A 27,912-nucleotide genomic window follows, 5' to 3' on the forward strand; every position below is an offset into this window, starting at 1 on the left:
AGAGCTCGGCTCCACCGTTCATGTCGCTGCCGTGGCCATAGCTGCCACAGCTCGCAACTGAGCTCACCGCCGTTCTCAGTGCCCTCCCGCGCGTTGTTTGCACCCAACTGCAGCCCCCCTAGTGCCCCGCAGCACCTAACCCGCATGCACCCGACTCCGGTCGCTGCCGCCAGCTCTGCTTCGGCGAGCTCCATCGTTCCCGGGGCCTCCCCTGAGCGCGGCTGGATGCGCCCGTGCACGGGCTACCCGCCGGTGGCCTCCGTGTGCCAAACCATGGCCTCCAGCTCGTTTCGGCGAACTTCCGCCGTGGCTCGAGGTCGTCGCCGGCGAAACTCCGGCGGCTGACATGGCGCATGATTAGCTGCTAACCCTGCCACTTAATCCACTCCCTAAGCCACTGACTATGGGCCCCAGGGCTCGGTCAAACCCTGGTCAGTTGGGTTTGACTCGGGTTTAGCCCCTGTGTCACTGACCCACACGTCAGGTTTGACCTGGTCAGCCCTGCTGACGCCTCTGTGACGTCATGCTGACGCAATAATGATTTTTTCTGGATTTTAAATAATTCAGAGAATTCCAGAAATTTATATAAACTTCAAAAATTCATATAAATTCAACCGTAGCTCAGATTGAAATAATTTATATATGAAAAATTATCAAAAAAATTCAATCTATCCATCTGTACCTGTTTCATGCATTTCTAACCAACTTATACTTGCTGTATAGGTGAAAACATATAAATGGCATTTATAAAGATTTAATTTAGAGTTGCATTTGAACCTTTGGTTCAAATGGACCTCTTCCAAATAGAATGCTAAATGCATTAGCTCAAACCACATCACATACTCATGCCATGATCATGCATCATATTGTTGCATATGCTTGTGTTTGATTATCAACACCGTTCCTTCTCGATAGGTCCTGCTCCGGAGACCCTTCAAGAGTACTTGTTTGAGGAGCAGTGCCTTCCTTGTTGATCTACCAGGCAAGCAAACCCCCTTGTTCATTCCGATACAATCCTACTCTCTCGCACCTGCTCTCATTTATTGCATTAGGACAACAATGATTCAACTGCTACTTTATGCTGCGGTAGTTGAACCCATTCCTCTGCATGACCTGTCATTGCCACAGTAAATAGTTAAAACCCACTAGCATGTGTAGGAGTTGATTGAGCCATGTTGTGTTCTTGCCATGCCATGCCTGCTATTGCTTAGAGTTGTGTCAGGTCTAATTCATCGGGAATGAATTGGAGTGGTACAATATGTTCTGGTGCTGAGAGTTAAGCGTGTGAACACGATTTGGTAAAGGTAGAGATGAGAGGCCATGTAGGAGTACATGGTGGGTTGTCTCATTGGAACCGTCCTTAAGCACTGAGTTCGGTGTATGTTGTCCAATGACTAGCTACTACCACACATTGGAATGCTTAAGTGCCCCTCTCGACTTATTAGCCAACTTGATCTCTGTCGAGGAGTCGCAAATAGTTTCTGGTGTTTGTAGGTAGTGTTAGTAGTCTACCAAGTGGCACCCGGCCAGGTGGGCTTGGGACAAACTAGGCACAAGTGGCACAGTTTACCAAGCGTAGATCCATCCAGCAAGGTGGGCTTGGGAACCCTGCACCTTTCGTTTGAAGGTTGTGGCCGACACCCTCGCCAGGCTTCCGCTTGAAGGTTGCCGAGATACATGACGTGTACATGGTGATAAGTGGTGAGAGTGTGTGTGAAGAAGTACATCCCTGCAGGGTTATCATGATCTATTCGAATAGTCGTGTCCTCGGTTATGGACTTCTTGGAGGTTCATCTTGTCTTGAGGCAAACAAATCAGCATTGGAGGCTCATCTTTATTACATATCAGAACTTGCAAACAAATCTGTGAAAGACTTGTAAAGTTGTTGGGTTTTGTCTCCGACCATTGTGTCATGATGAATTTGCAGGTACCCCGATAGGCCCTTGAGTTTGCCGAAATGTCGATTAACTTCCGTTCCGGCAAATTCGGGTACTCCATATGTCCTATTTTCAGCAAAGGTCATGCTGAAATTTTCCGTGAATTTTAGCATCACTTTGCTAAAAAAAGGACATATGGGGTACTTGCGACTAATGCATGAGCCAAGTGATTAGGCCCTAAACCCTAGATGATAAACCCAACATAGGTGGCAATAGAGGCAAGTGATTAGTGCCAAGTGATTAGGCCCAACCTAGGGTGCCTCGGCATCGATAAACCCTAAATGATGAAAACTTAACTTGGCTTCTATCGGGTGCCTCGGTGTCGATGAGAACCTAAATGATGTATGCTTAGGCTTTTAGGGTGCCTCGGCGTCGACAAAACCTAAATGATGAAAGCTTAGGCTTTTAGGGTGCCTCGACGTCGACAAACCCTAAATGATAAACCTTGGCTTTTAGGGTGCCTCGGTGTCGATAAGAACCTAAATGATGAAAGCTTAGGCTTTTAGGGTGCCTCGGTGTCGACAAACCCTAAATGATAAAAGGTTAGCTTTTAGGATGCCTCGGTGTCGACAAACCCTAAATGATGTAGTTTTGAATTTGGAACGTAGGATATGTCGTCATCATCATCGGACGACGAAAGTCTCCCGGCGGAGTGCGACTGGTGCCACGACGATCGAGGTCTGTGCGACATGCCTCACCTGGACAATGATCGGCGCTTCAGCATTAAGCTCGAGGAGACCTTCGAAGTTGACACAGTACACAACGACGACAAGTGTTATTTTCATAATTAAGCATGACTTCAACTATTTCAATGTGTAATTTTCATCTTTTACAATTTGAGTATAGCTTATCCCATGCCATGCAAAACACTATGTCTTGGAGAGGATGGATTTTGAAGACCATGAAATTTCTGAAACAAAGAAAATTCACGTAAGGACTCATCACGATGTGGACTTTGAAGTAAATCTATATAATTCTGAGAGCGTAACCCATTTTGGTTGCAAAAATTGGGAAGCATTTTGCAAGATGTATGGTTTTGATGAGGGTATGCTTATCACCATGGATCTTGGTATTCCTGACATCAACCAGGACAATATGTACATTTGGGTCCTTGTTGATACGCCTCCAGTTCTACCGCTATGTGAGTTTCTCAAACATACATATTAGCTAATTTGTATTGTTTATTTCAAAATAGTTGACAGCTTATTTTTATTGTTCAAAGAATGTGCGGGAGATGGTAGACAAAACCCACTACACTGATGGATCCGAATTAACAACTTACAAGGAGAAAAATCATCTGGTCCGATTTTGTACTGACATTGAGAATTACATTATCCACAATCAAACTCCTCAACATTATGGTAAATACGTGCCACTAGTGCATGTGTTCAACTACGGTAACTACCATAGAGATACCCTGGTAAGATTTTTACTATTACAACATCGGTGCATCTTTTGCATACTTCTAAAACTAGTACATCATTGCTAACTATGAAGTTATTACTATGTTTTTCAACAGATAATCCCAGAGAATTGTGTGCCTCATATGATGTATCAGAAAGGTAGTGTTAATGTTTTGAACATACAGCCAGGTCGCCCTACGACTCTCAACTGTCCATACGAGATTTCTAAAAGAAGTGGAGACATGAAAACCAAAGGATGAAAAAAATGTATGGACAGTCGTAAGGAGCTTCTTGGAAGCAAAAGGAAGCGAAGCGCAAGAATTGGAGACAGGATGTTCTCCATTCTCCATAATGGAGAGTCAGGGTCTATATTGTTTTATGCTATTTTAGCTTAAATAGGGTATTTAGGTCCTGCCTAATACTGATGATCATGTGCTAAGAACAATTAAGTACGGTCGGTTCGATGACTATCAAGATGATGATCGTAGGACTTGTTATGAATAATGAGTAGAAGTTGTATGATGATGATTAGTAGGACTTGTTAGGATTTGTATTACTTCCGACAAACTCGATACTCGCGGTCTTGAGACTTGTAATGTTTTATCTTTGGTCGGTCTTTTGAATTCGGAGACTAATATGATGAATTGTATTCGGAGACTAATCTTCTATTATATTCGATGAATCTGCTGTTGTTGTGTGCTGCTGTCTATATTCTGTCCAATAATATATTTGGTAACCTGTTTAAAAATCAAAAAAGTAAAAAAAAACAAATATTCATACTAATGGCGCATCACCACAAGGTGCGCCATTAGTATGCCAAAGGATACTAATGGCGCATCAAGACAGAGTGCGCCATTAGTATGACAAAGCAGATGGTTACATATGGCCCCCCGGGAGGCATACTAATGGCGCATGGTGTTACATACTAATGGCGCACTTCCTGGTGCGCCATTAGCATACCAGATACTAATGGCGCACTAGTGGTGCGCCATTAGTAAAAAATTCTAGTGGCGTGATACTAATGGCGCACCGGTAGTGCGCCATTAGTAGGCAAAACCGGTGCGCCATTAGTAGGCCTCTTCCTAGTAGTGGTTACACCAGGTCTGTTCACCTCACACACCCCTCTAGCAAGATAGTCACTGTCTCCACCAAAATTGCAAAGCGTCAACTCTATTCTCTAAATGCCATCCCTCTTCCTGACCTTGAAGATATCCCGGTAGTCCGCGACTTTCCGGATGTCTTTCTAGAGGAACTTCCAGGTATTCCACCTGACAGAGATGTAGAGTTTGTCATAGATCTTATCCCCGGAACCGCCCCAATTTCTAGGATACCTTACAAGATGGCACCCTTAGAGCTAGCCGAGCTTAAGAAACAACTTGACGAGTCCTTGCAAAAGGGTTTTATCCATCCTAGTTCTTCTCCCTGGGCTTGCCCCATCCTCTTTGTCAAGAAGAAGGATGGTACGGACCGGATGGTTGTAGATTATCGCCCCGTTAATTTGGTTACGATAAAGAACAAGTATCCGCTCCCCAGGATCAACGATCTGTATGATCAGCTCGCTGGATCCTCAGTCTTCTCCAAGATGGATTTGAGGTTAGGCTACCACCAAATCAAGATCAGAAATGGGGACATTCCTAAAACGGCTTTTGTCACTCGTTATGGTCAGTACGAGTACACCATCATGTCCTTTGGTCTAACCAATGCTCCAGCTACATTATCTCGCTTGATGAACTCGATCTTCATGGAGTACTTAGATAAGTTCGTCGTGGTTTACCTCGATGATATTCTTATTTACTCAAAGAACGAGGAAGAGCATGCCGAACATCTTAGGCTTGTGTTAGAGAAACTCAGAGAACACCGCCTTTATGCCAAGTTCTCCAAGTGCGAATTTTGTTTGCCAGAAGTGACCTATCTCGGCCACGTAATCTCTGGTAAGGGCATTGCTGTCAATCCCGAGATAGTTCAAGCCGTTCTTGATTGAACTCCACCTGAAACGGTTAAGCAAGTTAGGAGTTTCCTTGGCCTAGCCAGTTATTGTCGCTGCTTCGTTGAGAACTTCTCCAAAGTGGCCAAACCTCTCACGGAACTTCTCAAGAAAGATAAAAAGTTTGAGTGGTCCCCACAGTGCGAGTACAACTTTCAGGAACTGAAAAGACGCCTGACTTCTGCTCCCATACTTGTGCCACCGGATTTCACTAAGGACTTTGTTATCTATTGTGATGCCTCACGACAGGGACTAGGTTGCATTCTTATGCAAGATCGCCATGTGATTGCCTATGCATCTCGACAGTTGCATCCACATGAGGAGAATTATCCTACACATGATCTAGAGCTTGCAACCGTAGTCTATGCACTTAAGACATGGCGACATTACCTTCTCGGTAAACGTTGCGAGATATACACTGACCACCAGAGTCTCAAGTATATCTTCACCCAACCAGATTTGAACCTTAGGCAAAGACGTTGGTTGGAGTTGATCTCAGATTACGACTTAGGAATTACCTACACCCCAGGCAAGGGGAATGTCATGGCTGATGCGCTAAGTTGTAAGTCCTATTACAACAATCTCATGTTGCAACAGGGTCAGCCACTTCTCCATGAGGAATTATGTAAGCTTAATCTTCACATTGCTCCTCACGGATTCCTTTCTACCTTGGTGGCGAAACCTACCCTTGAGGATCAGATCATTACTGATCAGAAGTTTGATAGGGGTGTTATCCGCATCAAGAGAAACATTAGGAAGGGAGTTGGTGGATGTTTCTCTATGGATGATCGAAGTGTTGTTTTCTTAGAATCGCTTGGTGGTTCCCAAGAATCAACATCTGCGACAACTGATTCTTAAGGAGGCCTGTCAGTGTCAAAACTGGCGGATCTCGGGTAGGGGGTCCCGAACTGTGCGTCTAGGCCGGATGGTAACAGGAGGCAAGGGACACAAAATTTTACCCAGGTTCGGGCCCTCTCGATGGAGGTAAAACCCTACGTCCTGCTTGATTAATATTGATGATATGGGTAGTACAAGAGTAGATCTACCACGAGATCGGAGAGGTATACCCTAGAAGATAGCCTATGGTATGATTGTTGTTGTATATGATGTCCTAAGGACTAAAACCCTCCGGTTTATATAGACACCAGAGAGGGTTAGGGTTACACAAAGTCGGTTACAATGGTAGGAGATCTACATATCCGTATCGCCAAGCTTGCCTTCCACACCAAGGAAAGTCCCTTCCGGACACGGGACGAAGTCTTCAATCTTGTATCTTCATACTCGAGGAGTCCGGCTGAAGGGATAGTCCGGCCATCCGGACACCCCCTAATCCAGGACTCCCTCAAGGCTCATGAATCTCCTTTCACAATTCATCCCGATAGTACTAAGATGTATCAGGACCTGCGCCAGAGGTTCTGGTGGACTAGGATGAAGAGAGAAATTGCTCAGTTTATTTCTAACTGCGACGTTTGTCGTCGCGTTAAGGCAGAGCATCAAAGACGTGCTGGCACCCTTCAGCCTTTAGCTATTCCTGAATGGAAATGGGATAAAGTTGGTATGGACTTCATCACCGGCTTTCCTAGGACCAAGAGAGGGAATAATGCTATCTTCGTAGTCATTGATCGTCTTTCCAAAGTGGCTCACTGGGACCTGTTCGAGAGAGTATCACTGCTAGGAAGCTCGCTGACTTATATATTTCTCGAATAGTGTCACTTCATGGTGTTCCACTAGAGATTAATTCAAACCGTGGTAGTCTTTTCATTTCTCATTTCTGGGAGAGTTTCCAAACTGCCATAGGCACCCATCTTTCCTTCGGTACCGCTTTCCACCCTCAATCAAGTGGTCAGGTGGAAAGGGTCAACCAAATCCTCGAAGACATGCTTAGAGCATGCGTTATCTCATTCGGTATGGATTGGGAGAAGTGCCTTCCTTTCGCTGAGTTTGCTTATAACAATAGCTACCAATCCAGTCTCAAGAAAGCTACTTTTGAGATTCTGTATGGATGAAGATGTCGAACACCTTTGAACTGGTCAGAAACCGGTGAAAGACAATTCTTTGGACCGGATATGATCCAGGAGGCAGAAGAGCAAGTTCGCATCATTCGTGAGAATTTGAAAACAGCCCAATCTCGTCAAAAGAGCCAGTATGACCGTCGTCATAAGGAAGTGGCTTATGAAGTTGGCGACAAGGCTTACCTTCGGGTTACCCCTTTGAAGGGTACCCATCGTTTCGGTATCAAGGGCAAGTTGGCTCCTCGTTACATTAGTCCTTCTCTCATTCTCGCTAAACGAGGAGAGGTTGCCTACCAGTTGGAACTACACCCACATCTTTCCCGAGTTCATGATGTCTTCCACGTCTCTCAACTCAGGCATTGCTTCTCGGATCCCATTCGCGGAGTGGACCACGAAACGCTTGATCTCCAAGATAACCTCACATATCGAGAGTACCCCTTCCGCATTCTGGATCAAGCAGAGCGTGTCACTCGACGTCATAACATCAAGTTTCTCAAGGTTCAGTGGTCTCATCATTCCGAGAGAGAAGCTACCTGGGAGCATGAAGATCGTCTTCGACTTGGGGGCGAGTTGTCACATACCTAGTTCTGGTATGACCTAGACCAGCTAGTCAATTGTGCATCATGTTCAAATTCCATTTAAATTTGAAATGGGGATTTGTGAAACCCTCAGAATCATTTCTGGAAATAACCTAGATAAAAATTGCTCCAAAAAGGTCCAAGAAAATGTTCATGTAGCTCTCTGAAAATATTGGTTAGAGGTAAAATTGAAACAAATATTTTCAGGAGCTCATAAGTATTTATTTTGGCCATTTGGAATTAATGCAATAATTCTTTGCATTGGATATATATGCTATATTTATTTATATATGTCCAACAATTCTGATTTTTATGTAAGGGGCTCTGGAATACTTCAACTCGCTCCTACAATAATTTTCAGAAGAAAATAAATTGATTTAGTATTTTTTTAAATCAAAACAAATTTCAGACAATAGAAAAGAAAAGAAATGGAAAAACCTACCTGGACCTTACCTGCGGCCAGCTCCTGTGCTGGCCCAGCACTGTGCGGCCTGGCCCGGCCCAACTGGCCAAGCCAGTCATCCTCCTCCTTGCCAGGAGGAGGCGAAGGAGGGCACAGCGAGCGCGCGCATGCACGCCATGCTCCTGCCTGCCCCCATTCCCCTTGGCGCTGTCCACCCCAGAGAGCTCCACTGAGCCCCCTGGCCTCTCCTCACTCTCTCCCAAGCTCTCTCCTCTCCTCCGCTCGTCTTCTCTCCTGCGCCCGAACGCCACCGCAACACGTCGCCGTGAGCCACCGTGACCATCGCCACTGCCCCGTCCCTTGCTGCTGTCCAGGAGCACCGCCGCCCTCGACTACGCCTCGTCGTCGAGCTGGACAACGCCAGGAGCACTTCAGCATCGCCACCGCCGTCATCCCCTTCGTCGGAGCCGCGGATCGCCGCCGCTAAATTCTTCGCCGACTGGTCCTCCCTGAGCTCACCGATGACGCCTTCGAGTTCGCTGTGAGCTCCCCTTCCTCCTCCCCTAGCCCCGTAGCTCGAGCGCCCCCCTAGCACTGTCGGCCACCTTAGCCGAGAGCTCGGCTCCGCCGTTCATATCGCCGCTGTGGCCACAGCTACCACAGCTCGCAACCAAGCTCACCGCCGTTCTCAGTGCCCTCCCGCATGTCGTTTGCACCCAACCGCAGCCCCCCTAGTGCCCCGCAGCACCTAACCCGCACGCACCCGACTCCGGCCGCCGCCACCAGCTCTGCTCCGGCGAGCTCCGTCGTTCCCGCGGCCTCCCCTGAGCGCGGCTGGATGCGCCCGTGCACGGGCTACCCTCCGGTGGCCTCCGTGTGCCAAACCATGGCCTCCAGCTCGTTTCGGCGAACTTCCGCCGTGGCTCGAGGTCGTCGCCAGCGAAACTCCGGCGGCTGACATGGCGCATGATTAGCTGCTAACCCTGCCACTTAATCCACCCCCTAAGCCACTGACTATGGGCCCAGGGCTCGGTCAAACCCTGGTCAGCTGGGTTTGACTCGGGTTTAGCCCCGGTGTCACTAATGTGTGGCCCCCACACGTCAGGTTTGACCTGGTCAGCCCTGCTGATGCCTCTGTGATGTCATGCTGATGCAATAATGATTTTTTCTGGATTTTAAATAATTCAGAGAATTCCAGAAATTTATATAAACTTCAAAAATTCATATAAATTCAACCGTAGCTCAGATTGAAATAATTTATATATGAAAAATTATCAGAAAAATTCAATATATCCATCTGTACCTGTTTCATGCATGTCTAACCAAATTATACTTGCTGTATAGGTGAAAACATATAAATGGCATTTATAAAGATTTAATTTAGAGTTGCATTTGAACCTTTGGTTCAAATGGACCTCTTCCAAATAGAATGCTAAATGCATTAGCTCAAACCACATCACATACTCATGCCATGATCATGCATCATATTGTTGCATATGCTTGTGTTTGATTATCGACACCGTTCCTTCTCGATAGGTCCTGCTCCGGAGACCCTTCCAGAGTACCTGTCTGAGGAGCAGTGCCTTCCTTGTTGATCTACCAGGCAAGCAAACCCCCTTGTTCATTCCGATACAATCCTACTCTCTCGCTCCTGCTCTCATTTATTGCATTAGGACAACAACAATTCAACTGCTACTTTATGCTGTGGTAGTTGAACCCATTCCTCTCCATGACCTGTCATTGCCATAGTAAATAGTTAAAACCCACTAGCATGTGTAGGAGTTCATTGAGCCATGTTGTGTTCTTGCCATGCCATGCCTGCTATTGCTTAGAGTTGTGTCAGGTCTGATTCATCGGGAATGAATTGGAGTGGTATGATATGTTCTGGTGCTGAGAGTTAAGCGTGTGAACACGATTTGGTAAAGGTAGCGATGAGAGGCCATGTAGGAGTACATGGTGGGTTGTCTCATTGGAACCATCCTTAAGCACTGAGTTCCGTGTATGTTCTCCAATGACTAGCTACTACCACTCATTGGAATGCTTAAGTGCCCCTCTCGACTTATTAGCCAACTTGATCTCTGTCCAGGAGTCGCAAATAGTTTCTGGTGTTTGTAGGTAGTGTTAGTAGTCTACCAAGTGGCACCCGGCCAGGTGGGCATGGGACAGACTAGGCACAAATGGCACGGTGTACCAAGCGTAGATCCATCCGGTGAGGTGGGCTTGGGAACCCTGCACATATCGTTTGGGGCCGGATCTCCTTGCGGATGGACCCGAATAGGCGATAAACCTGGACTAGAGTCTTGTGTGGTTAGTCAGGTCGTGGCCGACACCCTCGCTAGGCTTCCGCTTGAAGGTTGCAGAGATACATGACGTGTACATGGTGATAAGTGGTGAGAGCGTGTGTGAAGAAGTACACCCCTGCAGGGTTATCATGATCTATTCGAATAGTCGTGTCCTCGGTTATGGACTTCTTGGATGCTTACGTGGTGCATAGAGAACTTAAAGTGGATACCCTAAAATGCTCAAGACAAGTGTGAGTGCTATGGATGGCCTTCTCGTAAGGAGACGAGGATGAATTCATAGGAGTGTATTTGATGTGGTGTTTAGTGGACTCGTGTGCGCTGCCTCACCTCAAAGAAGTTTCTCGTTGTCGTAGAACAGGATAGCTACGATCTTGTACCCTTGGGAGGGACTTGTAGATAGTCAGGCTTCTTAGCCTTTTCCTTTTGTAGTTGTCTGTACTCAGACATGTAATGCTTCCGTTGCTTGTATGCTCTGAATGATGGGTCACGTGACCCCTGTTTGTATTAATGCTATGTGGCTCTTTTGTGCGTTAGCTATATGAGTTGCGTTATGTTGTGATGCCATGTTGTACAGCACATACATGGATGTTATGCGTACGTGTGACGTGTATTGCTATGTGTGGGATCCGACAATCTAGTTGTTTATCCTTGGCAGCCTCTCTTATGGAGAAATGTAGTCTAGTGCCTCTTTGAGCCATAGTAGTCCGCTACAGCCCGGTTCACCGGAGTCCTGCTAGCCCAGCACTACTGCTCAGGACACTTTACTGGTCGGCATGTGTTTCATTTCGTTCCTGTGTCTGTCCCTTCGGGGAAATGTCACGCGGTAACCTCCGGAGTCCTGTTAGCCCAGTGCTACAGATCGGATTCACACGCTGCTGACCGACATGCTCGATGTGAATCATGTATGCCCGTCCCCATAGGTTAGTGCCGCTTTGGATTCACGACTAGCCATGTCGGCCCGGGTTCTCTGTCATATGGATACATGAAGCTTCCTACACATAAGAGGAACCTGTAACAACAATGTTTTCATGTGTACCGTCTCAAACTGGCTGAACTCACAATCCCAACTTAAAATAACATAAATATTTATGTAATTCCCCATGAAATTAAGAAAGGCATAAGAATTAACATGATTCATGTGATGTAAGGTCACAAGCAAGAAGGGAACCAAGCGGTTGAGGAAGTAGGTGTGGCCTACTGCCATCAAAACATAAGGAATTTCACATCATGTCTCAATTCAATTAATAGTGATAATTGAGTTTAGAAGCATCTCCTAATTAATGAAGCGATAAGAAGTTGATGAACATCCCTGTGAAACAGTCCTAGCAAGTTAATCTCTTCTAGACGACTACTTTCCGCTGAGAGCATGCTCACAGTCATCAAATCGGCCAAGTTATTTCTGGCCATACATGTAGTGATGGACACACACGTACACACTAGCTTGATCCGACCAAGCATGTCACAAGTCTATGTCAAAGAATTGTTGACATTGTGTGCGTGAGTTTTCCCGAATAGATCGAATGAATTAGCATAGTATACCTCCGTCCCGGAGCCGAATCGATCCAGCAGCCTGTTAGCTTCTTTACGTGCATGCTTCTATCGTATATTTTCATCTGCTCTCAATACCGACCAGCTAGGAAATAATCGAGCTAACCTCCGATAAGGCACCCCGCTACATCGCCCCATCCTGCTTGCTTCAGCTCGAGAAAGATGATGGATTTTTTCCGTGGGAAAAAGAGAGAAGACGAACTATTTCTTCACCTGTACGTGCGTGTAGTCTGCAGTATATTTTCATCTCCTCCTAGCACTGATTCGCAAAGAAGTAATCTAACTAGCTCCATACATGCGCCGCCTCAACTTGCCTCCTTCAGCTTGAGACCGATGATCGATTTTTTCCATCGAAGAAGAGACACGCTGGAATACTTTTCCATGGGAGAAGAGATAGTTGATGAGAAGGAATAGATCATGGAGAATAGTTAGATAGAAATCATCAAGGTTGAGGCCGTGGAGCTCTAGGTAGTTTGAGATTGAGGGGAGAGTTTTTCTCCTACTGTTCTGGCCGTGAAAAGTGGCATGGAGTTGTAATAGATTGGGATTGTTTTTTTTACTTCTATTTTTTGACCGACCAAACATTATGGGCCTTGGGCGTTTTCTTCGGAAGTTTTTTACTTCTATTTTTCAACAAAAAAATATTATGGGGCTTGATTTTTTTCCTGATGATTTTATGGTTTTGAGAGAGAGAGAGAGAGAGAGAGGTGCGTGAAGGAAGAGAGAAACGCGAGTGAGCGGGCCAGCCAAAGAAAAGACATACGTGAGAGATGTGAGTTCATAGGACTTCTTCTATTTTTATAACCAAGAAAAGAGACCGGGAGTCTTAGATAGATTGAGGTAGAGGTAATTTAAATAACTTTTTTATTTAACATCTGGGGAGTATTATATAGATTACGATAGAAATTATTTAAAATCAAGATTTTTTTACGCGTGATTTCATGAGTCGATCTACACCGTAAGAATTCGGTCCCACTAGATTAACGGCTCATGAAATCTAATTAACATGGGAATTTCTTCGAAGTCTAGATTTAGTATAGGTATAGATAGATAGATAGGTAGATAGATGGATAGATGAGATAAGTACGTCTAGTTCCAATTCATATTTTGGCACCATATAAGTATGGTACTTGATATTTATTTTATCTATCTATAACTATTAAAATTAATCCTTGCAAATAACGAGTTGAAGGGGAATGACAAGCTCTACCTTGAAGCTCCACTTAATCTTTCTCCTCTGTTCTTCCTCCAAGCTCTACCTCGAAGCTCCATTTTCCGCAAGATTTGTCTAGATTTGGCGGTGCACCATCCAAGTGTCGTAAAAAGGTTAGCAACTTCACCCTTTTCATCTCTCACACTACTAGTTTAGCTCATTTCAAATGCTTTAGAAGTAGTATGGTTTGTGAGATTTAGTGGGGGAGTGTATGTGTGAGTTTATTCGATTTAGATGTACTTTGCGATCTCAAATAAACTTCTTATTTTGCACATGTGTAGGGTGCCGTCCCGTCCCCGTCCTCACCGCCATCGATCGCCCGCACCGATCTCGTCGCCGGCACCACTATGGTGAGCCTTTTTGTCCCGGTCGGTGTTACCAACCGGAACTGAAGGTCCTCCTTCCTGGGCGCCCCACAACGGCCACGTGGAGCTCCTTTAGTACCAGTTTGTAACCCAACTGGGACTAAAAGTGGGGGCCTTTAGTCCCGGTTGCAGAACCGGGACTAAATGCACTCTGAAACCGAGACTGATGCCCTATTTTCTACTAGTGTGGCGTCGGAAGCACTCCGTGAGATGTCCCCAAAGGTCTCTGAAGAATGCCACATTTGTGTAAGATGGCAAACCCGATGTCACCAAATACGCAGTGAAGCATGTATGGCTTACCAGCGGTGATCTGGTCACCTGTTGCAGCACATCTCTACCCGCCCAGGCTTGGGTCATGGCCTCCTTACAGGTAAAGATCGCGGTGGCGAGCTCGAAGGATAGCTTGTTCTTTTCTTAATGAAGGGCATCACACTCCTTGTATAGCCCCTTCAGGTCTTCTTTGACCTCAATGACCCGGGCGGTGTGGTTCGCACATGCCTCTTTCTCCTTGGCCAGCTATTCGCTGGCCTGCTTTGCCGCAACCTTCTGTTGTTCGGCTTCTTGCCAACTTCTTTGCAACTAGGACCGGAGCATCTCAAGATCCAAGGACAAAGTTGCAAAAACATTAATATGTGATTTCAAACCTCTAAAACATCATTGTTAACAAGAATTTTGGGGTGCTTTAGGCCTTGGTATTTACCTTGAGACTGCTCCATTTGCTTCTTGAACAGCTCCATGTCCTTCTCGGACTGATCAAGCTTATGGTTAAGCTATTCCACCTCTGTTGAGCTAGACACTGAAAGTGAGGCAAAAGCCTGAAAAGGACGTTTTTAGCTACCTCGACAGATATTGATCCCCTAGTCAGATTCATCAACCCGATCAGGGGCTCGGGGGCTACTGCGTATTCACTTTGCTAACCTATCATTTCTCCCTAGGATCCCCGAGTAAGATTTTTGCATCTAACTCAGGAATCGGGGGCTACTGTGGTTATACACTTTTGATCTGGAGGGGTATAAGTCCTCGGACGACCCCCCGTTACTTGTCCACTAAGGGTTACATAATATCAAAAGGTGATTAAAGATTACCTCAAAGCCTTCATAGAGGACCTTGAGGGCCTCCGTTATTCCGGCCTCCGCGGTGCGGTTATTCTGTAGCGCCCACGCTTAGAAGGACGTGGTGCTCAGCAACGATTGAAGAGCCCATCAAGCACGCTTCCATCTCTTTGGTCCACCCAATGGACGCCTGCCCTCCGGCAGGAAGGTATGGATGGCATCCTTGATTCTCTCCGTTGAAGGAGGAACCACCGCCGTGGTCGGCTGTCGAGGTGGCTCTGGATCGACGAGGGCTGAGGTTGTCGGCTGCCCTAGTTTTCCCCCTCCGTTGAAGGAAGGGTTCTTCCCTGGCGGATCTTTGGAGGCCTAGGCCTCCACTTCGGCCACGGAGGCGTCAGCGCCATCTCCCGTGGTAGGCACGGGCGGGACTTTCTGAGAGGTTGCCTCCCCAGCCCGTTGATAACCCATATGTATAGGGGATCACAAAAGTTTTCGAGAGTAGAGTATTCAATCCAAATTTATTGATTCGACAAAGCTAACCAAAGAATATGTGCAAGTATTAGTAGTTGAGTTGTCAAAACAACCACACTTGGAGAGTAAATATCTGTAACAGAGTGATCAGTAGCACAGTAGTATGGTAATTTTATAGCAATAGCAATAGTAGTGGTAACAGTAAGGGAAACGATAATAGTAGCAGCAATAGTTTTGTAGCAATCTATCTATTGTATAATTAAGATAGAAGATAAATAAGACACCACGTTGATGCCATCTTTCCATGACCTTCATGGTGGAGTGCTTACTGGCGTGCTGCTTCGCCGGGGCACCAAGCTTGGCAGAGTTCTCAGATGCGAAGAAGAAGCATCGGGCTAGCGCAACAGCGGATCATGAGCTGGCCCGATAACTGAGGTCGTCAAGATCATGGCGTCAAGCACGAAGCACCATGCAGAGATCTGGCCAGTTTGTCGACCACATATTGTGTCGACGCACGTGATGAGGAGATGCACTAATCGGATCATGGAGTGCTCCTCCTTGCATTCACACACTTCCTCAAACGCCATGAATGCAGGCTGGAATGTCGGCTGAATGAGCTGCTACTTGACCGGTCTATGTAGTACGACATGCTGACCGTATTACCCTCGATATATGGGATCAACAACTGGTCCATAACATGAAAATTTTGTAAACATTTTATGTCTTTGAATATTTGTCCATGGCAGTCGAAAATATTTGCTTGAAAATGCTAATTTTTCCATTGGAAATATCATTTTCTATGGTGGAAAGTTTACAATAAATCAAGGAGAGGATACACTTCAACATCTGACAATACGGAACTGTCAAACGCTTCACAAGATGGGACAAACCACATAATTATAGTTAAAACCCATTTAACAAAATTAGACAGGTGCAGGTTATCTATCCTATTAACACCTTCTTTCCCTACGGCTTTGGTGGGTTCAGCTCTCTTAACCATGCATAGTCCAAAACTAATTTTAAGCTTAGGGGCACTAGTAGAAAACATGCCTTTCGTCCATAGAATTAGTCCCGGCCGTCTCTTGAACCCGGACTAAAGGTAACATTAGTCCCGCTTAAAAAGGCTAGTCATTAGTCCCTGTTCTTATGGGACCTACTATCCCGGTTTGAGATACAAACCAGGACTAAAGGGGTGTTGGTAGGCTGGTGGCAGTTTGGGGCCCCCACGAGCCCCTTTAGTCCCGGTTTGTATCTCAAACCGGGACTATAGGTGGACCTTTAGTCCCGATTTGTATAACCAATGGGGACTAAATATGTCCCTATATAAACCCTTCGTCCAGCCCGAGCCCATTTCTCTGTTTTCTCCTTTCCCCTCTCCGTTCTTCCCTTTGGCTCGAGCTCATCCTCCAATCTGGGTAAAGATTTGCCAAGATTTGAGGCATCCCATCTCTCCACGTGTTCACAATGGTTAGCAACTTTGTCTTTTCATCTCTCGTTGCTATATTAGCTCATGCAATGCTCTATAAGTATAGTGATTTGTGGGTTTTAGTTTGGGAGTAATTATGTGGGAGTTTATTTGATCTATATGCAATTTGAGGTCAAATTAACTTCTTAGTTTGCATATTTGCAGCTGTGGCTTACCTGATCTAGTGCCTTCCCGTCCTCACCGTCGTCGATCACCCACGTCGACCGGACGTCGGCACCACCTAGCTAGCTTGGTGAGGCTCTTATCCATTTTGTGAAAACAAATCTTATTTGTATGATTAAAGACAGTTGAGATAGTTGTTTGTCTAATTTTCTTACTTGTATGATTGTTTCTTAAACGTAGTGCCATGGTTTTGATATCCGTCCCCGTCGGCCCTTGTCCGGTTTATGATTTGGATGTGGTATATATATATATATATTATCTTTTTAACTATTTGTTGCATTTCATGTTTATGACAATTATGCCTCTAGGAGGTATGTGAACCGGAATTTGCAACTGACCCACTTGTCGAGAAGTTAAATTTAGTTGAAAAATAAAACGAGTATTTGAAAGAAAAATTTAAAAGAAATGAAGAAGAGAAGATGAAATTGGTGTTGTATATTGCCGATGTCGTCGATGATCACAAGATCAAGATGGATGCAATGCGCTTCAAGATCCAAAAGATTAGATCATATGACGTTAATGAGGAGGCCTGGAATCACTATGCTGTTGGATCAATTGTTACCTTAGTTGCGATCTTGATCGCATTTGTTGTTGCATTTAAATGCTTTAGCTAGATAGTTTGTATGTTGTTTTATGAGAATAAGTGTGTATGAACACCATATGATCCAATTATATTAACAAAGCTCACGATACATCAACATCGTGCCTTATCAAGAAAACCAGAGGGAGAGATAAAACACATAGCTACTAGTACATGACCTCAGCCCCGAGGGTGAATGATGACCCACAAGTATAGGGGATCAATTGTAGCTCTTTTTGATAAGTAAGAGTGTCGAACCCAACAAGGAGCAGAAGGAAATGGCAAGTAGTTTTCAGCAAGGTAGTGTGTGCAAGTGGTGAAATTGTAAGTAACTGAGTAGTTTGGTAGCAAGGTAATTTGAAACGAGCCAGTAATGATAGTAGTAACAAAAGTGCAGTAAGGTAGCCCAATCCTTCTGAGGCAAAGGACGGGCCAAAACGGTTTCTTATAGTAAGCAAGGTGTTCTTGAGGGTACACGATCATCTAGTCAGTTTCATCATGTTGGTTCGATTTGTGTTCACTACTTTGATAATTTGATATGCGGGTGGACAGGTGCTTAGGTGTTGTTCTTACTTGAACAAACCTCCTACTTATGATTAACCCTCTTGCAAGCATCCGCAACTATGAGAAAAGTATTAAGAATAAATTCTAACCATAGAATTAAACTTTTGGATCCAATCGGTCCCTTACGGAATAGCGCATAAACTGGGGTTTAAGCTTCTGTCACTATGGCAAGCCATCATCTAATTGCTACTCCACAATGCATTCCCTTAGGCCCAAATATGGTGAAGTGTCATGTAGTCGACGTTCACATGACACCACTAAGGGAATCACAACATACATACTATCAAAATCTAGAACACATATCAAGTTCACATGATTACTTGCAACATGATTTCTCCTGTGAACTCAAGTACAACAGTAACTACTCACAAGTGATAAACATGCTCAAGATCAGAGGGGCATTAAATAGCATAATTGATCTGCACATATAATCTTCGACCAAATAAACCGTCTAGTGATCAACTACAGGATGTAATCAACACTACTAGTCACCCACAAGCACCAATCTATAGTTCCGGTAACAAGATTGAACACAAGAGATGAACTAGGGTTTGAGAGGAGTTGGTGATGTTTAAGATGTTGATGGAGATTACCCTCCCCAATGTGGGAGAGTTGTTGGTGATGATGATGACGATGATTTCCCCCGGCGGAATCGCTCCGCCGGAGGGCAAAAGTGCTCCTGCCCAAGTTCCTCTTCGAGATGGCGGCGCTCCATCTTGAAAGTCCTCTTCTAATTTTTTCTAGGTCAAAATGACTTATATACCAGAAGATGGGCACCGGAGGTGGGCCTGGGTGAGAACAACCCACCAGGGCGCGCTTGGGCTCCCTGGCGCCCAAGTGGGTTGTGCCCACCTGGTGGGCCCCCTCTGGTAGTTATTTGCTCCAATATTCCTCAAATATTCCATAAAAAATCTCTGTGAAGTTTCAGCTTGTTTGCAGTTGTGCAAAATAGGTAGCCTGACGTAGCTTTTCCTGGTCCAGATATCCAGCTGCCGGAATTCTCCCTCCTTGTGTGTTCCTTGCATATTATGAGAGAAAAGGCATTAGAATTACTCCAAAATCCATTATTATTCATAAAAACATTCTAAATAATAGTAAGAAAACATGATGCAAAATGGACGTATCAACTCCCCAAGCTTAGACCCCGCTTGTCCTCAAGCGAAACCCAAAATCGAAAAACATGTCCACATACTTTGAGAGAGAGGTGTCGATAAAAAAAATATGGACATAGAAGCATTGACGGAGTCCTGGATTAGGGGGTGTTTGGATAGCCGGACTATACCTTCAGCCGGACTGCTGGACTATGAAGATACAAGATTGAAGACTTCGTCCTGTGTCCGGAAGGGACTTTCCTTGGCATGGAAGGCAAGCTTGGCGATACGGATATGTGGATCCCCTACCAGTGTAACCGATTCTATGTAACCCTAAACCTATCCGGTGTCTATATAAACCGGAGGGTTTTAGTCCGTAGGACAACATACACAACAACAATCATACCATAGGCTAGCTTCTAGGATTTAGCCTCTCCGATCTCGTGGTAGATCTACTCTTGTACTACCTATATCATCAATATTAATCAAGCAGGACGTAGTGTTTTACCTCCATCGAGAGGGCCCGAACCTGGGTAAAACTTCGTGTCCCTTGCCTCCTGTTACCATCCGGCCTAGACGCACAGTTCGGGACCCCCTACCCGAGATCTGCCGGTTTTGACACCGACATTGGTGCTTTCATTGAGAGTTCCTCTGTGTCGTCGCCGTCAGGCTCGATGGCTCCTACGATCATCAATGGCGATGCAGTCCAGGGTGAGACCTTCCTCCCCGGACAGATCTTCGTCTTCGGCGGCTTCACACTGCGGGCCAATTCGCTTGGCCTTCTAGAGCATATCGAAAGCTATGCCCCTGGCCGTCAGGTAAGATTTGGAAGTTTAAACTACACGGCTGACATCCGCGGGGACTTGATCTTCGACGGATTCGAGCCACTGCCGAGCGCGCCGCACTGTCCCGACGAGCATGATCTAGCTCTGCCGCCGAACAGTGCCCTGGAGGCCGCACCCGCATCGGCTTTGATCCTTAATTCGGATCCAACTGCGCCGATCGAGGATGGGCGGTTGGACGCCGCCTCGGGGGCTGCGATCCCAGCGGCGATTGAGCCGAACACCAGCCCCGCACTCCGCGAGACTCGTGACTCCAAGGAGCCGGACTCCGAACCCTCCGCGCCCCTGCCGATCGAATCCGATTGGGCGCCAATCATGGAGTTTACTGCCGCGGACATCTTTCAACACTCGCCTTTTGGTGATATTCTGAAGACACTGAAGTCTCTCTCTTTATCAGGAGAGCCCTGGCCGGATTACGGTCAGCAAGGTTGGGATTCGGACGATGAAGAAATTCAAAGCCCACCCACCACCCACTTTGTAGCCACTATCGACGACTTAACCGACATGCTCGACTTCGACTCCGAAGACATCGGCGGTATGGACGCCGATGAAGCAGACGATGAAGAAACAGCGCATATCAGGCCCTGGAAAGCCACCTCGTCATATGACGTATACATTGTGGACACCCCAAAAGAAGGAGATGGCAATGGAACAGCGGAGGATGACCCCTCCAAGAAACAGCCTAAGCGTCGGCGTCAGCGGCGCCGCTCAAAATCCCGCCAAAACAAATATGATGATTCCAGCACGGGAGATAATAATACTGCGGAAAGTGCTAAAGAAAACCCCCTCCAGCAAGATTTAGCACAGGAGGATGGAGAAACCAGCCCTCATGAGAGAGCGGCAGACAGAGAGGTCGAGGACGATAATTATATGCCTCCCTCCGAAGACGAGGCAAGCCTCGACGACGACGAATTCATCGTGCCAGAGGATCCCGTCGAGCAAGAGCGTTTTCAACGCAGGCTTATGGCCACGGCAAGAAGCCTCAAGAAAAAACAGCAGGATTTGCTAGTCGACAGATGGACTGAAGTCCTTGCGGCTGAAGAGCATAAACTCGAACGCCCCTCCAAGAGCTACCCAAAGCGCAGATTGCTACCCCGATTAGAGGAAGAAGCACTTGATGCGGCCAACCGGCCACCTCGTGGCCGCGACAGAGAGGCCTCTCGGCCCTCCACTCAAGCCTCACCGCGTACCAAGGCACGGGAATATGCGCCGGACTTACGAGATATGTTGGAGGACAAGGGAAGGCAAACAAGATCGATCTACGGATCGCGTGGGCGCCCCACGGCTCGAGGTGGTAACCGTCACACCGGCCACAAATTCGGCAGGGCCGAAAATAGTAGAGAAAGCTCATTGGAGCTACGTCGTGATATAGCCCAGTACAGAGGCGCCGCACACCCACTATGCTTCACAGACGAAGTAATGGATCATCAAATCCCCGAGGGTTTCAAACCCGTAAACATCGAATCATATGATGGCACAACAGATCCTGAGGTATGGATCGAGGATTATCTCCTTCATATCCACATGGCCCGCGGCAATGATTTCCACGCCATCAAATACCTCCCACTCAAGCTTAAAGGACCAGCTCGGCATTGGCTTAATAGCTTGCCAACAGGATCAATCAGTTGTTGGGAGGACCTGGAAGCCGCATTCCTAGACAATTTCTAGGGCACTTATGTGCGACCCCCAGATGCCGATGACCTAAGTCACGTAATTCAGCAGCCAGATGAATCGACTAGGCAATTCTGGATACGGTTCCTAACAAACAAAAATCAAATAGTCGACTGTCCGGACGCCGAGGCCCTAGCAGCCTTCAAGCAGAATATCCATGACGAGTGGCTTGCCCGGCACCTTGGATAGGAAAAGCTGAAATCTATGGCAGCACTCACGACACTCATGACCCGCTTTTGCGTAGGAGAAGACAGCTGGCTTGCTCGTAGCAACAATATGACCAAGAACCCTGGTAATTCGAATACCACAGACAGTAGTGGCAGGTCGCGTCGCAACAAGCAGAAGCGCCGCATTAACGGCGACAATGTTGAGGATACTGCAGTTAATGTCGGATTCAGAGGCTCTAAATCCGGTCAGCGGAAAAAGCCATTCAAAAGGAATCCTAGGGGCCCGTCCATTTTGGACTGAATACTCGACCGCTTGTGCCAGATACATGGCACCCCCGAAAAGCCGGCCAATCACACCAACAGGGATTGTTGGGTGTTCAAGCAGGCAGGCAAGTTAAATGTCGAAAGCGAAGACAAGGGGCTGCATAGCGATGACGACGAAGAGCCCCAGCCGCCGAACAATAGTGGACAGAAGGGTTTTCCCCCACAAGTGTGGACGGTGAACATGATATACGCAACCCACGTCCCCAAGAGGGAGCGAAAGCGCGCGTTAAGGAACGTATACGTGGTAGAGCCAGTCGCCCCAAAGTTCAACCCATGGTCCTCCTGCCCGATCACTTTTGATCGAAGGGACCACCCCACTAGCATCCGTCATGGCGGATTCGCCGCATTGGTTCTAGACCCAATTATTAACGGATTTCATCTCACTAGAGTCCTTATGGACGGCGGCAGCAGCCTGAACTTGCTTTACCAGGATACAGTGCAGAAAATGGGCATAGATCCCTCGAGGTTTAAGCCCGCGAAAACAACCTTTAAAGGCGTAATACCAGGTGTAGAGGCCAACTGTACAGGCTCAGTCACACTTGAAGTGGTCTTCGGATCTCCGGATAATTTCCGAAGGGAGGAGTTAGTCTTCGACATAGTCCCATTACGCAGTGGCTATCACGCACTGCTCGGGCGTACCGCATTTGCCAAGTTCAATGCGGTACCGCACTACGCATACCTTAAGCTCAAGATGCCAGGCCCTCGAGGAGTAATTACGGTCAATGGAAACACTGAACGCTCCCTCCGAACGGAGGAGCACATGGCGGCCCTTGCAGCGGAAGTACAAAGTAGCCTCTCCAGGAAGTTCTCCTGTCCGGCCACTAAACGACCGGACACCGTCAAGCGCGCCCGGAGTAACCTACAACGACTGCCTGGCACCATCCGAGCAGGCGTCGCAATGCGGCCCCAACCCCAGCCCTGGCAAAAAGGCGATGCCAGTGCTTCGCATACATAACTACGCTCTAGAAATACCATGGGTACAGGGGGAGGGGCACCATCACGGCACGCCCGAAACATGGCTTAAACCGCACCAGGGGCTGCCAATTTTTTAATTTTCTCTTACTTTCAGGACTCCATTCTTCGGAAGGCCTGTTCGGCAGTTCAATTGCCACACAAACGATGCAAGAACCGGGGAAGCAGACAAGCCATGCTGCATTACGGAACTCCCAGGTGGTCTCTATCACGAGCAGTATACCTGTTTCGCATATTATTCCGCAGCTTGCCCCTGGAACGGACATGTTAAATAGTCCAACCTTTTGCTTATCGCATTATTTGTATCGTTCTGCTTTGATCGCAGCCCTCTTTAATAAACAATGCATAGCTTTTGTCTATTTTTGCATTACTCTTTTTTCTATATGTTCCTTAACGACATGTTGCACCCGTACACTTTGGTACGGCCAAAATACGCCAGGGGGTTTAGTACCCCTCAACATGGTGTGAGAAGTCCGAACACTTTAACAAGTGCGGCACCCCGAACTTATAGCATTATATGCATCGTCTCCGAATCATGTCTTGGGTCAATAGTTGAGTTTGCCCGGCTCCTATATTTTGGTGCCTTACGTTCCGCTATATCGGCTAAGGTAGCACTAGGAGAACCACTGCGATTGTGCCCCAGTTGAGCTAGGTCGAGCACCTCAGTGGAGAAAGCTAAAACTGACTGTCATGATGAAGCGAGAGCTGGTCGCTGTTCGAGAGGTTTTTTCGAGTCCTTAAAGACTTATGTCGCTTCGGGCGAGGAGTCGGCTCTGTCCGGCCAAGGCGTGGATAGCGCCCCGAACTCGGTCTTCCGAATACCAGGGGCTTCGCCGAAATTTAAAATTATAGAATTCTATGGCTAAGTGAGAGTGTTCACGCATTATAGTCCGATTGCCTTGTTCGTTGGTCTGAGCGCCTCCCTCGAAGGACCCAAACATGGGAAAAAGAGTGCTCAGGTTTATTCCCAAACACCCCAGCACTAGCGGCACGGGGGCAGAAGCCGACGACTCGCCAACTCTCAGAATTGATAAACAGCCGCACAGAAGGTAATATTTTAAATTCAAACAGCATTGCTTAGCGCATATGAACAAGTTTTCAGTGCACAAGACAAAACAAGCGAGTTTTACTCAAAAATTACATCCCTAGAACATTCATCCGCCACAAGGCGGGCACCCTTCAGAACATCCTTATAATAATTCTCAGGCTTGCGATGCTCTTTCCCCGGCGGTGGCCCGTCCTTCACAAGCTTCTCATCATCCAGCTTGCCCCAGTGCACCTTAGCACGGGCAAGGGCCCTACGGGCACCTTCAATGCAGACGGAGCGCTTGATGACTTCGAGCCTTGGACAGGCCTCCACCAGCCACCGCACCAGCCCGAAATAGCTCCCAGGCAGAGCCTCTCCAGGCCACAGCCGAACTATGAGGCCCCTCATGGCCTGTTCGGCCGCCTTGTGGAGCTCGACCAGTTGCTTCAGCTGGTCGCTCAGGGGAACGGGGTGTCCGGCCTCAGCATACTGAGACCAGAACACCTTCTCTGTCAAGCTACCCTCCTCGGCTCGATAGAATGCGGCGGCATCAGACACACTCCGGGGAAGATCTGCGAACGCTCCTGGAGAACTCCGGATTCGGGTAAGTAACAAGTAACTCACGTTTATGTGTTTGCTTTTTATAAAGAATGCCTTACCCGCCGCTATCTTCTTCACCTCATCCAACTCCTGGAGGGTCTTCTGGGATTCGGCCTTGGCAGACTTGGCACTTTCAATAGCCGCCGCGAGCTCGGACGCTCGCGTCCTTGAGTCAAGCTCCAAACTCTCATGTTTTTCCATGAGAGCCTGGAGCTCTTGCCGCACCTTGCCAAACTCGGCCTCATACTTTTCTCGCTCGGTGCGCTCCGTGGCCGCCCTCTTCTCGGCCTCGACCAGCGTTTGCTTAAGGGTCGCCACCTCAGACGTGGCCCCTATAATAGCCACGGTAATCCTGTCATTTTTTGCAATTGCACCTTTTTATATATATTTAAACAAGGTATTTCTTACATTCATTGTCCTCGAGCTGCTTCTTGGCACGCCCGAGCTCTTGCTCGGACCGCTCGAGGTTCTGCTTTAGCATGTCCACTTCCGCAGTCAGTGCGGCGGACGCAAGCAGAGAAGCCTACATACGCATATTGACTCCTTTTTGTTAGACTCCTGCGAATTTTATTTGATCCTCTATTCGTCTTTTCTTCCCGAACGCCAAACAGAGCATCAGGGGCTACTGTCTATGCGGTAATATTATTTACACATTCTTTACTTACCTCAAAGCCTGTTAAAAGGATAGTACAAGCTTCAGTCAGTCCGCTCTTGGCGGACCGAACCTTCTGGACCACCTCACTCATAATGGTGCGGTGCTCCTCGTCAATGGAGGCGCCTTGGAGCGCCTCCAACAGATTGTCCGGCGCCTCCGGTTGGATGGAGGTCACCGGCACGGTGGGCTTGCTCCTCTTGGAAGGAGATCCCCCGCCGGACTCTGGAACCTTTGAAGGTTCCGAAGCGGTGTCCGGCCTAGGGCCGGAATTGGAGCCCTGGGGGCTTTCATCCCCTTTACTCCTGGAGTCCGGGAGGTCGCCTTGCGGCGCCTCCAGGACCATCTCCTCCCGGCTTGGAACCTGTTGGGACAACACTTCGGTGTCGTCCGTCGAGCGAGGGGAGGAAGCCGTCGGAAGCGAGTTCAAATCCGACGAGTCCAGTGAGCCGCTCGACGACACGTCGAGCCAGTCTTTGGCTGGGCTGCATAAACATATTCGACATAAGGGAAAGCTGTGCAATAAACGAATACTATGAATTACTCTGGTATCCGGATACTTACGATTTCGCCAGGGGCTTGGCCCTGGGCGGCCACTCCTCTTCGCCGTCGTCGGCATTGGTGGAGTAGTCCGGAGGAAGGGTTCTCCCCTTCTTGGACCCTTCGGCCTCCCCAGTTGGGGCGGCCTTCCTTTTCTTCCCTTCCCCCGCTGGAGGGGGAGGGGTGTCTTCTTCCTCCTTCTTGTCTTCATGGGAGGAGTGCGTCTTCGATTCGCCGGATGATGAATCCGACACCTCCGAGCGTCGGGCACTCTGTCGAGTCCCCGTGGCCTTCTTCTTGGCCTTCTTCTCCGGCACCACATAGGGTGTCGGAACCAGCAGCTTCGCCAATTGGGCATCGACTGGGTCTTAGGGCAAAGGTGTCGGACAGTCGATCCGTCCAGACTTTGCCTGCCAATAGTGTCAAATGTAAGGGAGCTTAGATCCCGCACAGAGTTAAACTATGAAAAACTAGTGCCTTGTAAAAGGTACAAAAAACTTACCGCGCTAGCGTGACGCTGCGCGCTAAATCCGCGATCCTCGGTAGTGGATGCGGGAGCCTCGGTGCCTTTGAAAAGCATCTTCCAGGCATCTTCGTACGTCATGTCGAAGAGCCTACTCAGAGTTCGGTGCTGCGCCGGATTGAACTCCCACAGATTGAAGGACCATTGTTAACACGGGAGGCTCAGGCGGATGAGCATAACCTGGACTACATTGACGAGCCTGAGATGCTTGTCCACCAGGGATGGGATGCATGTTTGCAGTCTGGTCACCTCTTTTTTGCTGCCCCACGACAGGCCCGTCTCTTTCCAGGACGTGAGCCACATTGGGGGTCTGGACCGGAACTCGGGGGCTGCGACCCACTTAATTAGGGTCACGCGGCTCGGTGATGTAAAACCACCCCGATTGCCACCCCTTCAGGGTCTCCACAAAGGAGCCCTCGAGCCATAAGACGTTGGGAATCTTGCGCACCATGGCATCTCCGCACTCCGCCTGGTTGCCGCGCACCACCTTCGGCTTGACATTGAAATTCTTGAGCCACAGGCCGAAATGGGGGCGGATGCGGTGGAAAGCCTCGCACTTGACGATAAACGCCGAGATGTTGACGAAATCCAGGCCATAGTAGAACATGAGCCCCCGGACAAATGGGTGGAGTGGGAAGCCCAGTCCGCGGAGGAAATGGGGGAGGAACACCGCCCTCTCATGGGGCCTAGGGGTGGGGATGAGCTGCCCCTCTTCGGGAAGCCGATGCGCGATGTTGTTGGACAAGTATCTGGCCTTCCTTAGTTTTTTGATGTGTCCCTCCGTGACGGAGGAGACCATCCACTTGCCTCCCGCTCCGTACATGGCTGGAGAAGGTTGAGGTGGGGAGTGCGGACTTGGGCACTGGAGCTCGAGTGCGCGAGAATGGATAAGCAGGGGAGGAAGAAGGCATAGGTGAAAAGGTGGATCCTCATCCCCTTATATGGGTGGACGCAAGTACGTGTCCCCACCAGCCTGGTGAAACTCGCTTATCTCCCAAGCGCCGTAATCAATGGCGCGGTTGGGTTACCCACGCCCGTATTGATGAGAATCCCGGAATAAGGGGACATGATCTCTGCTTTAACAAGACGTGCCAAGGAAACCGCCTCGCATGACGTGCTGAGGTGGGATAATGAAACGACTCGGATAAAGGCTTGGTCGTGGTGTGTTGCACTACGGAATACGTTAGCAGATTAGATTTGTGTAAATATTATTCTCTCTATGGCAATATGTGGAAACTTGTTTTGCAGAGCCGGACACTATCCTGGTGTTCAAAATCTTCTATGAAGTACTTGGAGGAGGAACCCGCCTTGCAATGCCGAAGACAATCTGCACACCGAACTCGTCGTCATTGAAGCCTAGTTCAGGGGCTACAGAGGGAGTCCTGGATTAGGGGGTGTTCGGATAGCCGGACTATACCTTTAGCTGGACTCCTGGACTATGA

This window comes from Triticum dicoccoides, chromosome 3A (genome assembly GCF_002162155.2).
Source record: "Triticum dicoccoides isolate Atlit2015 ecotype Zavitan chromosome 3A, WEW_v2.0, whole genome shotgun sequence".
NCBI lineage: Eukaryota > Viridiplantae > Streptophyta > Magnoliopsida > Poales > Poaceae > Triticum > Triticum dicoccoides.